The sequence below is a fragment of the Salvelinus alpinus genome, chromosome 9 (genome assembly GCF_045679555.1).
Source record: "Salvelinus alpinus chromosome 9, SLU_Salpinus.1, whole genome shotgun sequence".
Lineage (NCBI taxonomy): Eukaryota > Metazoa > Chordata > Actinopteri > Salmoniformes > Salmonidae > Salvelinus > Salvelinus alpinus.
The window spans coordinates 41,346,815-41,359,954 of record NC_092094.1 but is presented as its reverse complement, the minus strand read 5'-3'; the positions used below and the strand labels follow the sequence as shown (position 1 = coordinate 41,359,954).

At 43.5% G+C, this 13,140-nt stretch overlaps 1 long non-coding RNA gene across 1 annotated transcript; it reads left to right on the top strand.

The window, feature by feature from the left end:
• The first annotated feature begins 9,838 nt into the window (after positions 1-9,838).
• Positions 9,839-13,139, top strand: LOC139530097 (uncharacterized). Its single transcript, XR_011665950.1, has 3 exons — positions 9,839-10,137; positions 10,936-11,067; positions 12,298-13,139. It is a non-coding gene; the product is annotated as an uncharacterized lncRNA (long non-coding RNA).
• Position 13,140: the final 1 nt, after the last annotated feature.

The following is a 13,140-nucleotide window of genomic DNA, read 5'->3' as shown; positions in this document are numbered from 1 at the left end:
ATGGGCCTATGTTGACGCTTCGAAAACACAGACAGCGTCTTGGCATTTTGATACACCAGAATTACATTCATTTCCAATGAAACGCTGCTTTTGCCTTGCAGCATTGCGTTGCAGAGGCAGTTGCAGTGCGTTCGGTGTGGTGAATACCTTGGATTTATCAAACGTATTCGTCAAACTGTATGCGTAGACGGATTGGCAGAAATGGTAGCAGAAGTTTAATGATGTGTAGTATAATGATGTGTAGAATGGAAATGACATTACAGGACAGTTAACCAAGTGGATGGAGAACTAGTTAGCTAGGAGATTATACGAGCCTAGCTGATCCTAGAAGGCTAAAGGTGTGCTCCACACTAGGTGATAACGCCTCCCCTCTGATTCCCCTGACGCTATGCCCATGCAGGGTAACAGCCGAGAGTGGGAAAAACATCCACTCTGAAGTGTGGCGAGCCCCGAAGACGGTTCGCTATGGCCATGTGGTGATGTGCTACTTAATGATTGTTTTCCTATGAAGGAAACCAACTCAGGGTACAAGGATTAGGCGAGAGATACAATAGCACTGTTGGCTTAAGACACCAGATAGCTATCCGGGGCCTAGTCCGACAGGACCTGCCCCTTCACCTTCTTCAGGAACTGAGAAGTAGCGTGAACACATAAGGTGAATGCACCAATTTGTAAGTCGCTCTGGATAAGAGCGTCTGCTAAATGACTTAAATGTAAATGTAACACATACTTCATGTTCCCTGGCTCTAATAAAGGACGCAGCACAATCCTCTAGTAATGGTGCCGAGTTGCCAAAAGCCAAAAATGCACAAACACATAATAGGATACCAGGCTGATGCCTACCGTTCCCAAGCTACCACAGTCCATCACCGGTGGGGAGACTGCGCATGCATGAAAATCTTCCCCAGCCTGTAAGGATGTCCTAGGTGAAGAGGAACCTCGCTCACCTGAGGGACTGATGACCTCTAGTGGCGCAACGAGGAATCTCCTTTTTTCTGTTACTCTGTGCTCTTGGCCAGGTGCCTGGATGCAACAGGAATGGCGCTTGATGGCAACTGGTGTTCTGTCGTCCTGTTCCTCTTGGAACTAAGCAGGATGGAGGGAGAGCAAACACGTCGACATCCTGCCCCGGTTGGAACAGTGTATCCGTGGAGAGCTATAACTGAGGTGGCACTTAGGGGGGTGAAGTGCAACTCTCAGTACTATTACTGTTGTTACAAAACCAATAACTAGCCTACTGATTTTGCTGCTCTCATTATGTCTAGGGGTCTTAGACATAGCTACATGGTCTGTGGCCTGATTTGATGTGTGCATAAATGTGAGAAGTAAACGTATGTGACCAGGTGTTGAATGCATGTACCCCGGGAAACAGCAACCTTACCTTAGGTCCAGCTGAGTCATGACTCCCATCGTCAGCCAGTACAAGGTCATTATTTTTTGTTCAGATGATGACGAAACAGAAATATATACAAAAAGGAAAAAATACACAAAGGCATGCCAAAAAGGAAAGGTAATGTAAAACAAACAAAGGCAGGCTGAGTGGCTTCCTGCCACCTCTCTCACACAATCCACCTGATTGCTCCCACCTGTCGATTTATCAAGCCGCAGCACCTGGACTCGGTTGCTGCTGCACCTAGCGATGAGATGTGGAAGTGTGTAATGGTAGTGTCTAATTATGCTCCTAAAACTTAACCTAGCTAACTTATTCCATAACACCTGCCAACAATAAAATAAAATAACTCAGTCACCAATATCTATACTGAACAAAAATATAAACGCAACATGTAAAGTGTTGGTCCCATGTTTCATGAGCTGAAATAAAAGATCCCAGAAATGTGTCACATGCACAAAAAGCTTATTTCTCTCATTTTCTCTCAAAGCTTGTGTTGTGATATCACTTTCCTGAACATTTTTGGGTCAACCAGGGAAAATAAATCCATAGTGCCTTTGCGTGGTAGGCTAGGGCACATATTAAACTTCTCATCGGGTCTTGTTTGACTGATACCCAGCTTTATGTCTGAAGTATGCCGCAAACTCATCACATTTAGATGTGGAGTAAAGTTCACTTCAGAGGTAAGATAGCGTTTCTTAATAATGTGTTCAGTATTACCCTGTGCTATGGGCAACAAGGTAGTAAAAAATACACAGTGGTGATCAGATAAAGCAACATCAACAATATGTCAATAGAAAGACCCCTAGTAATAACCGGGTCCAGAGAATGGCCGGGTAGGCCCAGTAACATGTTGGATAAAGTCCATAGAGCTAAAAAAAAAATGCATACTGTAAATTCAATGGCTTTGGAGTCAGTCTATTTGTCAACATGAATATTAAAATCGTCCAACATATTGATTTTATCATAGTTCTCAAGAACAAGAAACAGTAGTTCAGATAAATCAGTAAAGAAAGTGGGGCAGTTCCTTGGTGGCCGATACAGGGTTATGGCCAGCACTGGTGGCTCACATTTAAACAGTATAGCATGATGCTCAAAAGATCCAAAGACGCCAAACGAAATGTCCTTACAGCTGAGAGCATGAGTAAAAATAGAGGCTGTCCCCCCACCCTTTTTCCCCTTTTCTGATAGAGTATGAAAATATGTAGTCCGGGGGGCTTCAATAAGAGCAGCACTACAGTCTGATGACAGCCATGTTTCAGTGAGATACATGCAATCAACTTTGCGCTCAGTAATGAGGTCATTCAAGAGAAAGGTTTTACTTCTGATTGCTCTAACATTTAAAAACGCCATATTCAAGGAGTGTGGTCCACTCTGCCCCTGGGGCATCTGCCTCGAGGGAACCAATGGAATAACAACCAAATTATTAACGTTACAACTACGTTTTCTGACAGTCTCCAATCTATCAGAATGGTAGTGTCAAACCCTGATCTGTTTCTCCTGTCCTTATGCTTGTCTCCACCCCCTCCAGGTGTCACCCATCTTCTCCATTATCCCCTGGGTATTTAAACCTGTGTTTTCTATCTGTCTGTGTCAGTTCGTCTTGTATGTTCCAAGTCAACCAGTGTGTATTTCCCGTGCGCCTGCCTTTTCTATTCTCTTTGCTAGTCCTCCCGGTTTTGACCTTGCCTGTTTTCTGGACTCTGTACCCGCCTGCCTGACCATTCTGCCTGCCCTGACCTCGAGCCTGCCTGCCACACTGTACCTCCTGGACTCTGAACCGGTTTTGACCGTTTGCCTGTCCACGACCGTTCTCTTGCCTACCCCTTTTGGATTATATCAAAGACTCAAACCATCTGCCTCCCGTGTCTGCATCTGGGTCTCGCCTTGTGCCCTTATAGGTAGGAGATAACAGCTTGTATAAATTCACTAGAAATCACATTTTATTGGTCACATACACATGGTTAGCAGATGTTAATGTGAGTGTAGTGAAATGCTTGTGCTTCTAGTTCCAACAGTGCAGTAATATCTAACAAGTAATCTTACAATTCCCCAACAACTACCTAATACACACAAATCTAAAGGGGTAAATGAGAATATGTACATATAAATATATGGATGAGCGATGGCCAAGCGGCATAGGCAAGGTGCAGTAGATGGCATAAAATACAGTATATATATGAGTAATGTAAGATATGTAAACATTAAAGTGGCATTGTTTAAAATTACTAGTGATGCATTTATTAAAGTGTCCAGTAATCGGGTCTCAATGTGGGCAGCAGCCTCTCTGAGTTAGAAATTGCTGTTTAGCAGTCTGATGGCCTTGAGATAGAAGCTGTTTCTCAATCTCTCGGTTCCAGCTGTGATGCACCTGTACTGACCTCGCCTTCTGGATGATAAGGGTGTGAACAGGCAGTGGCTCGGGAGGTTGTTGTCCTTGATGATCTTTTTGGCCTTCCTGTGACATCTGGTGCTGTAGGTGTCATGGAGGGCAGATAGTTTGCCCCCAGTGATGTGTTGTACAGACCGCACCACCCTCTGGAGAGCCTTGCGCTTGAGGGCGGTGTAGTTGCCATGCCAGGCTGTGATACAGCCGGACAGGATGCTCTCAATTGTGCATCTGTAAAAGTTTGTCAGGGTTTTGGGTGACAAGCCAAATTTCCTCAGCCTCCTGAGATTGAAGAGGCGCTGTTGCGCCCTCTTCACCACACTGTCTGTGTGGGTGGACCATTTCAGTTTGTCTGTGATGTGTACGCCCAGGAACTTAACTTTCCACCTTTTCCACTGCTGACCCTTTGATGTGGATATGGGGGTGCTCCCTCCTTTCTCCTTTGTTTTGTTGACGTTGAGTGAGAGGATGTCTTCCTGACACCACACTTCGAGTGCCCTCACCTCCTCCCTGTAGGCTGTCTCGTTGTTGTTGGTGATCAAGCCCACTACTGTTGTGTCGTCTGCAAACTTGATGATTGAGTTGGAGGTGTGCATGGCTACGCAGTTGTGGGTGAACAGGGAGTACAGGAGGGGGCTGAGCACACACCTTTGTGGGGCCCCAGTGTTGAAGGTCAGTGAAGTGGAGTTGTTGTTTCCTACCTTCACCACCTGGGGGCAGCCCGTCAGAAAGGACCCAGGGCCTCCAGCTTGATGAGCTTGGAGTGTACTATGGTGTTGAATGCTGAGCTGTAGTCAATGAACAGCATTCTTACGTAGCTATTATTTTTGTCCAGATGGGATAGGGCAGTGTGCAGTATGATGGCGATTGCGTCATCTACGGACCTGTTGGGGCGGTATGCAAACTGAAGTGGGTCTAGGGTGGCCGGTAAGGTGGCAGTGATATGATCCTTGACTAGCCTCTCAAAGCACATTCATGATGACAGAATTGAGTGCTATGGGGCGGTAGTCATTTAGTTGTTATCGTTGCCTTCTTGGGTACAGGAACAATGGTAGCCAGCTTGAAGCATCTGGGGACAACAGACTGGGATAGGGAGCGATTAAATATGTCCGTAAACACACCAGCCAGCTGGTCTGCGCATGCTCTGAGGACGTGGCTAGGGATGCCGTCTGGGCCAGCAGCCTTGCGAGGGTTATCATTTTTAAATGTTTTACTCATGTCAGCCATTGAGAAGGAGAGGGGGGGACCGCAGACATTGTTAGCGAGACGTGACGGTGGCACTGTATTATCCTCAAAGCGGGCAAAGAAGGTGTTTAGTTTGTCTGGAAGCGTGACGTTGGCATCTGTGATGTGGCTGTTTTTGTTTTTATAGACGTGATTTCCTGTAGACCCTGCCACATACGTCTCGTGTCTGAGCCGTTGAATTGTGACTCCACCTTGTCCCTGTACCGGCATTTCGCTTGTTTAATTGCCTTGCGGAGGGAATAACTACACTGTTTATATTCAGCCATATCACCAGACCTCTTTCCATGGTTAAATGCGGTGGATCGTGCTTTCAGTTTTTCGCGAATGCTGCCATCCATCCATGGTTTCTGGTTAGGGTAGGTTTTAATAGTCACAGTGGTTACAACATCTCCAATGCAATTATTTATAAACGCACTCACCGAGTCAGCATATATCAATGTCGTTCTCTGGGGCTGACTGGAACATATTCCAGTCCACATGATCAAAATAATCTTGGAGCGTGGCTTCCGATTGGTCAGTCCAGCGTTGAATGGTTCTCGTCACTGGTACATCCTGTTTGAGTTTCTGCCTATAAGCCGGGACGAGCAAGATGGAGTCATGGTCGGATTTGCCGAAGGGAGGGCTTTGTATGCATCACGGAAGTTAGAGTAGCAGTGGTTGAGAGTATTAGCCCTACGTGTCGTGCAATCAATATGCTGATAAAATGTAGGTAACATTGATCTCAAATTTGCTTTGTTAAAATCCCGGCTACAATAAATGTAGCCTCCGGGTATATAGTTTCCAGTTTACATAGAATCGAGTGATGTCCCTTGAGGGCCGTCTTGATGTTCGCTTGAGGGGGGGGGTGTACTGTGACTAAAACTGAAGAGAATTCTCTTGGTAGGTAGAATGGCCGGTATTTGATTGTAGGGAATTCTAGGTCGGTTGAGCAGAAGGACTTGAGTTCCTGTGTGTTGTTGTGATCGCACCATGTGTTGTTAATCATAAAGCATACACCCCCGCCCTTCCTCTTCCCAGAGAGGTGTTTATCTCTGTCAGCGCGATGCATGGAGAAGCACAGTGGCTGGACCGATTCCGACAACATATCCCGAGAGAGCCATGTTTCTGTGAAACAGAGAATGTTACAGTAGGCGGAGATAATGGAACATAAATTAGGTTACTCACAATAACCATAGTGTCATTTCTATAGGAGTTGATATGTTTTCCAAGTCCTCTGTTGCTTATTCTGACAGGGAGAACTGGAGCACTACCAGACCCTGTCCGTCAGTCTCTAAAACAGTTTGAGATGTTGCTGGAAATAATCCTGGAACCACTGTGGTTAGGGTGAATCCCGTCTCTTTTAAAAAAGTGCTGGTTGCTCCTACATCAAATCAATGTTGTCACAAAAAAATACATTCCTGTCATTGCAAAGTTTCTTCAGGTACTCGTTCAGGTCAAAGAGTCGGCTGAAACATTCTCTACCCCTTTGTCAGCACGGGAGGGGGCTAGAGATAATTAGCATCTTCCTTGTGCTAGCAAGTGTGTCTAAAAAAGGTTTGTAGTCCTCCCTCAGTTCCTCAGATCGCAAAAAAGGAAGGTCGTTAAAACCTATGTGTATGACAATGGTGTCAATATTGGAGTAGTTGGCCAGAACCGTGGGCAGGGGGGGGGTTGATGTCATGGACACGGGCTCCTGGGTAACAGTGGATTTTGATCGGTCCAGAGATGATAGGCAGGCCAAAATCTGTCACCATCGAGCTGCGCACAATGATGGTGTTCGTGATGGTATTTGGTAGGAGTGGTATACAGAAGATAGCCCTATTTGTAAAAGATCAAGTTCATATTATGGCAAGAACAGCGCAAATAAGCAAAGAGAAACGACAGTCCATCATTACTTTAAGACATGAAGGTTAGTCAATCTGGAAAATGTCAAGAACTTTGAAAGTTTCTTCAAGTGCAGTCGGAAAAACCTTCAAGCGCTATGATGAAACTGGCTCTCATGAGGACCGCCACAGGAAAGGAAGACCCAGAGTTAACTCTGCTGCAAAGGATTATTATTATTATTCATTAGAGTTACCAGCCTCAGAATTTCCATCCCAAATAAATGCTTCACAGAGTAAAAGTAACAGACATCTCAACATCAACTGTTCAGAGGAGACTGCGTGAATCAGGCCTTCATGGTCGAAATGCTGCAAAGAAACCACTACTAAAGTACACCAATAAGAAGAAAAGACTTGCTTGGGCCAAAAAACACTAGCAATGCACATTAGACCAGTGGAAATCTGTCCTGGTGACACTGTCGGTGATTTATTTTGAATTCATGGCACACTTAACCAGCATGGCTACCACAGCATTCTGCAGCGATACGCCATCCCGTCAGATTTGCGCTTAGTGGGACTATAATTTGTTTTTCAACAGGACAATGACCCAAGACACCTCCAGGCTGTGTACAGAAAATGACTATTTGATCCAGGAGAGTGATGGAGTGCTGCATCAGATGACCTGGCCTCCACAATCACCCGTCGTCAACCCAATTGAGATGGTTTGGGATGAGTTGGACCGCAGAGTGAAGGAAAGCAGCCAACAAGTGCTCAGCATATGTGTGAACTCCTTCAAAACTGTTGGAAAAGCATTCCAGGTGAAGTTGGTTGAGAGAATGTCAAGCGTGTGAAAAGCTGTCATCTAGGCAAAGGATGGCTACATTGAAGAATCTCAAATCTAAAATATATTTGGATTTAACACTTTTTTGGTTACTACATGATTCCATATGTGTTATTTCATAGTTTTGATGTCTTCACTATTATTCTACAATGTAGAAAATAGTAAAAAAATTAAGAAAAACCCTTGAATGAATGTGTGTCTGTATATGCCTGTATATTTCTGATCACTTGTCATGTTTTTGTTTTTGAGCCAGCCCATTTTTGTCTTTTGAACCTACTATAATTTTTTATAGTCATGTTGATGTACTGTACTGAACTGTATATCATTCTGTTATTCTTTACCTTAGTAATAGCACTAATCAAGGATTGATGTCAAACAGCATACATATGCTCTAGGATCTGCCAAACAGAGGACCTTCCAGCTGTCATAAACAACAGAGCGCTATGGCATGCCATTGTCTGGCATATTGCCCCATCATAAACAAGTTAGCAAGCTAGTAGTGGAAATAATTTAAGATAATCCATCATGAGACCACGTACAGATGGTGCTTGTCACTATCACTAACTAAATTGTTGCATCTATTTTTGATCATTTTCACAAACCTAGTTGAGAACTCTTCTTTTAATTGCTTAACTTACCACCAATGTAATATAAAATATGTATCTCTTTAGTCATTAAATATGTATAATTGTGTGCTGTATGTATTCAGTAGTGTGGCGGTTGTGGTCTGTGAGTCAGAGCTCTGTGAGACAGTGAACAGAGCTCCACACCCTAAAGGTAATGAGAAGTTTCACTGCATTCCTGTCCTGCAACTCCGACTCAACCATCTGCAAGGACAGCTCCGTAGTGGGTAAAGGCATCCGCATGCTTCCAAGCCGAAACAGTTCGGTAGAGTTCGTGCATATATATTGTTATAACATTTTGTGACGTTTCTGTTCGTTTTGGACTTCGGCAAGGGTTCTTCGGCTGTTCGGGCACACAACAGTTTTTCTGGAGGTAACCTGAAGTTCGGAGCCGAAGTCTACACCCCTTCATAGGTGGTTGGTCAACAGTAGGGATTCTTCAATAAAGTCTTTGTTGTCATTCAACGAGAGACAGCTCGTTTTCATGCACATTTATTAATTTTTTAAACACTGCACCAAACATCTTAGTTAGATGCAAAACTGCGTGACTAAAATCTCTATGGAAAAACATAAAAATTAATTATAGATTTCTTAGATAAATGTTGAATATTTTGAGGAAGTGTATACTGGGCTACAGCGTCTCAAAATGGACAACCAGTACTATTGCCGCTTTTTCTCGTTTTTCAATCAAAGGTCTTTTAAAGGAGTATGCGAGAACACTCGTTCAATTCCGCTACCCGAGTTCAACTAAGCGCCAGCCAAACTGAAGCATGCTGACACATTAAGTGCTTGTGTGTTTAGGTCTGTGTTCAGGACTCCTGACCAGGCCCTACCTTGATTTCAGGACCACAGTGTTTGTATGTTAGTGTGTGTTAAAACATCACATTGGAGGGGGTGTGGACCAGCAATCCGCATACACCTATTGACCTAAACCTAGTACCGTAGTCCTTATTCTGTCCCTGACTTCCTCCATCCTGCTCTGTGTGTGACGTGATGAGGTTGGACCCAGGTGCAGAGAAGAGACCAGACAAGGAATCCAAGGATAAACATAATACTGTACTGAGAATGGCAGCCGCAGGATCACAGTACACTTGAAAAACAACAAACACTAAGTCTCAAAAACTCACACAGGAAACGAACTCACACGGTCAACAATTCAAGCTTCTGCAAAGGACAACAGAAAACACACCTCTTCTACACACCTCTTCACACCTCTTCCACTTTCTCCATTTATAGACAATTTGTCTTCCTGTGGACTGATGAACATCAAGGTTTTAAGAGATACTTCTGTAACCCTTTCCAGCTTTATGCAAGTCAACAATTCTTAATCGTAGGTCTTCTGAGATCTCTTTTGTTCGAGGCATGGTTCACATCAGGCAATGCTTCTTGTGAATAGCAAACTCCAATTTTGTGAGTGTTTTTTATAGGGCAGGGCAGCTTTAACCATCTCCAATATCATCTCATTGATTGGACTCCAGGTTAGCTGACTCCTGACTCCAATTAGCTTTAAGAGAAGTCATTAGCCTAGTGGTTCACATACTTTTTCCAACCTGCACTGTGAATGTTTAAATGATGTATTCAATATAGACAAGAAAAACACAATTTCTGTGTTATTAGTTTAAGCACACTATGTGTGTCTATTGTTGTGACTTAGATAAAAATCAGATCAAATTTGATGACCATTTTATGCAGAAATCCAGGTAATTCCAAAGGGTTCACATGCTTTTTCTTACCACTGTATTTCAGTTCAACAAAGGCTTTCTGCAGGGCAAAAAAAGGCAGATTGAAGCTCTGACAGAGGCTGCTCAGCTGTGGGGGCAATAGCAAACACAAGTGTCATCTCCATACAGGTGAAAGTTTTTTTTACAGATAAACCAATATTGTTCATGTAAATAGTGTAAAGAACCAGACCAAAAATCGATCCTTTGTTATGTCCAGAAAACCTGATTTAACACCATCATTAAATACACGCTGTTGTCACGACTGTCCTTGTGTGATCCAAATGGGCAGATCAGGTTTGTAATTAATAAACTTCCACCAGACCCTCTCTCACCCGCAGAGTGGAGGAGGGAACTGATGTGGGTGGGTTTTGACACCTCACGCCCTGTCGTAAATTAAGGTAGAAGAAGACTCTCTTCCTCCCTCTTTAAATGCGCATAGGAATGTATCTTTGTTCCACAGACAGTTTTCCCGACGAAACTCTAACACGTTCAAAAGCGAATACTGGATCAATACTTCTAACATAAGAATGTGGGGAAGGGTCAGAGATGATCTATATAAAACTAATGTCATATTGGTTTTTATTTTGTGATGTCCTTCTGCTCCTTAACAACATCACCGAGATCAGAGCAGATGCGTACAACATTTTTAAACTCTTCCAGAAACCCTTCTCAGCCCGTGTGCAACATGGGAGTGTGGCAGGTCAGGTGGTATTAAGCAAAGGAATTTGAAAATGTGAACAGAGAGGGAATTTTACTGCAAATGATCTATGTAGATAAATCTGGTAAATAAATAGATGTGCACAATGTGTAGTGGTTAATGTTATTGTCTAATCAGTGCCCAACTATGTCACTATGCACGTGTCTGTATTTGTTCCTGTCCTTGTATGTCCCTGTAACCATATTATTGTATGCCTGTGTATGTTTCAGACAGCGTTTGAAGTTCTGGGCTTTGTCTCAGTCATGTCTAACTGCTGGCTGCTGCCTCCTCGGGTTCAGCTGTTCTGTCTGGAGGGATGGATCAGCGGCAAGAACATCATACTCTTCACCATCCTGGTCAAGGTACAGTACGAGGGAGAGGTTTAGGGTTGGGAAGCCATCCTGATGGAGGTACAGTACGTTGTTACTGTTCATCGTCTCCCCAACTGACATAAGTGTGTGTGTTTGTCAGCATTAATCCAGTAGATCGTTTCAAAAATTGTTCCGTTTGGTATAGAAGAGTGAAAATAGGAACGCTTGTATATCAGGACAATGCCATATTGATCGATTTGGGACAAAAGCATGAAAATTGGCACACTTGAATAATTTTTCACGCTGAAAAAAAACTGATATAGTGCCATTTCAGCAAAGCCCCGTGCAAGCATGTAGTGCCCCCTGGGGCTATATAGACCCAACACAGTGGAAGCCATGACCCAAAACATCAATACAGGTAAATGCATTTTCACCATTGACCTATAGGAGGCGCTACAGGTCGAACCGGGGCTTTGATTAAATTACGTTTCATCAGGTTTTGTTCAGCGTGAAAAATTATACAAGTGTGCCAATTTTCACGCTTTTGTCCCAAATCGATCAATATGTTATTGTCCTGATCCTGGTCAAGATGATTCTAGCCTTTATGATCCAAGACAAGCATGACTGGGTGAGAATATTTTTTTATTTTTTATTTTTATTTTTTTTACCGTTATTTTACCAGGTAAGTTGACTGAGAACACGTTCTCATTTGCAGCAACGACCTGGGGAATAGTTACAGGGGAGAGGAGGGGGATGAATGAGCCAATTGTAAACTGGGGATTATTAGGTGACCATGATGGTTTGAGGGCCAGATTGGGAATTTAGCCAGGACACCGGGGTTAACACCCCTACTCTTACGATAAGTGCCATGGGATCTTTAATGACCTCAGAGAGTCAGGACACCCCTTTAACGTCCCATCCGAAAGACGGCACCCTACACAGGGCAGTGTCCCCAATCACTGCCCTGGGGCATTGGGATATTTTTTAGACCAGAGGAAAGAGTGCCTCCTACTGGCCCTCCAACACCACTTCCAGCAGCATCTGGTCTCCCATCCAGGGCCTGACCAGGACCAACCCTGCTTAGCTTCAGAAGCAAGCCAGTAGTGGTATGCAGGGTGGTATGCTAAATAAAGAGGGAACAGATTGCGATCCACTCTCTGCAAGGTCTTGAGCAGCAGCTGAGAGTGATCAGATTTAGAGTAATCGTTAATGATATAGAAAAGCCCTGAATCTTAAGGAACAATCAGCTCAATGACAAACATCTCCCTTTGACTCCTGCAGAAACTTTGAAGGCTGTGGAACCCCCGATGGTGTTCGTGTTTCCCTTCCAGTGTTGGTCTGGAGACTCTGGACCTGGGGGCTCATTAGAACCAGCTGCCACGACGAAGATGGTGATGATCCACAGACAAGTCTGGGAGCTGAGCCATGAGAACCTGCTCTCCGCCCCAAGAAACTCTGTCAGTATCTCCCTCTGGAGCACTGCTTCAGTCATAACTAGAGTGGTCTCTCATGTCATGGGAGATACTAGAGAGAAGGCCAGGGACTAAAGGGAAACACAAAGAAGAAGAGCTAAGTTCATTGGGTTAATACAGCATTAGCATACTTTTTTTTTTTTCATCTTGCTTATCATTTTGTAAAATGTTCCCACAGTGTGTTCCATGTAATTTCACATTATCAGTGTTACATTGTACGCTTAACTTATAATAGGCACATCACAAATACAACGAGAGTACTTGATATCACATAATATATCTGTGCACTTCTACTTGAAGTTTACTATATTTAAAACATTTGGATTGATGAGCTTGTTGTTGGAATACATGTAGGCCTATCTATTACATATGTATTATCAGTATCTTTTAAAAATGAAGATTTCAGAACTGATGCAGTGTTGGATGAATGTAGATAGCAAGGCTGATGGTTGTACTTGATTTAGTATAGTTTACTTTGCCATCAAAATCATTTGTACAGTATGCTCTAGTCAAAATGTACTGAAATTCACTTGGACTTTCATCTGACCTGCTAAAAAAAGACAATGTTCCATGACCGTTTCAGAGGAGTAATAATACATTGCTTTATCCTTCCTATAGTACATATACCCCATTAAATCACATCACACACCAT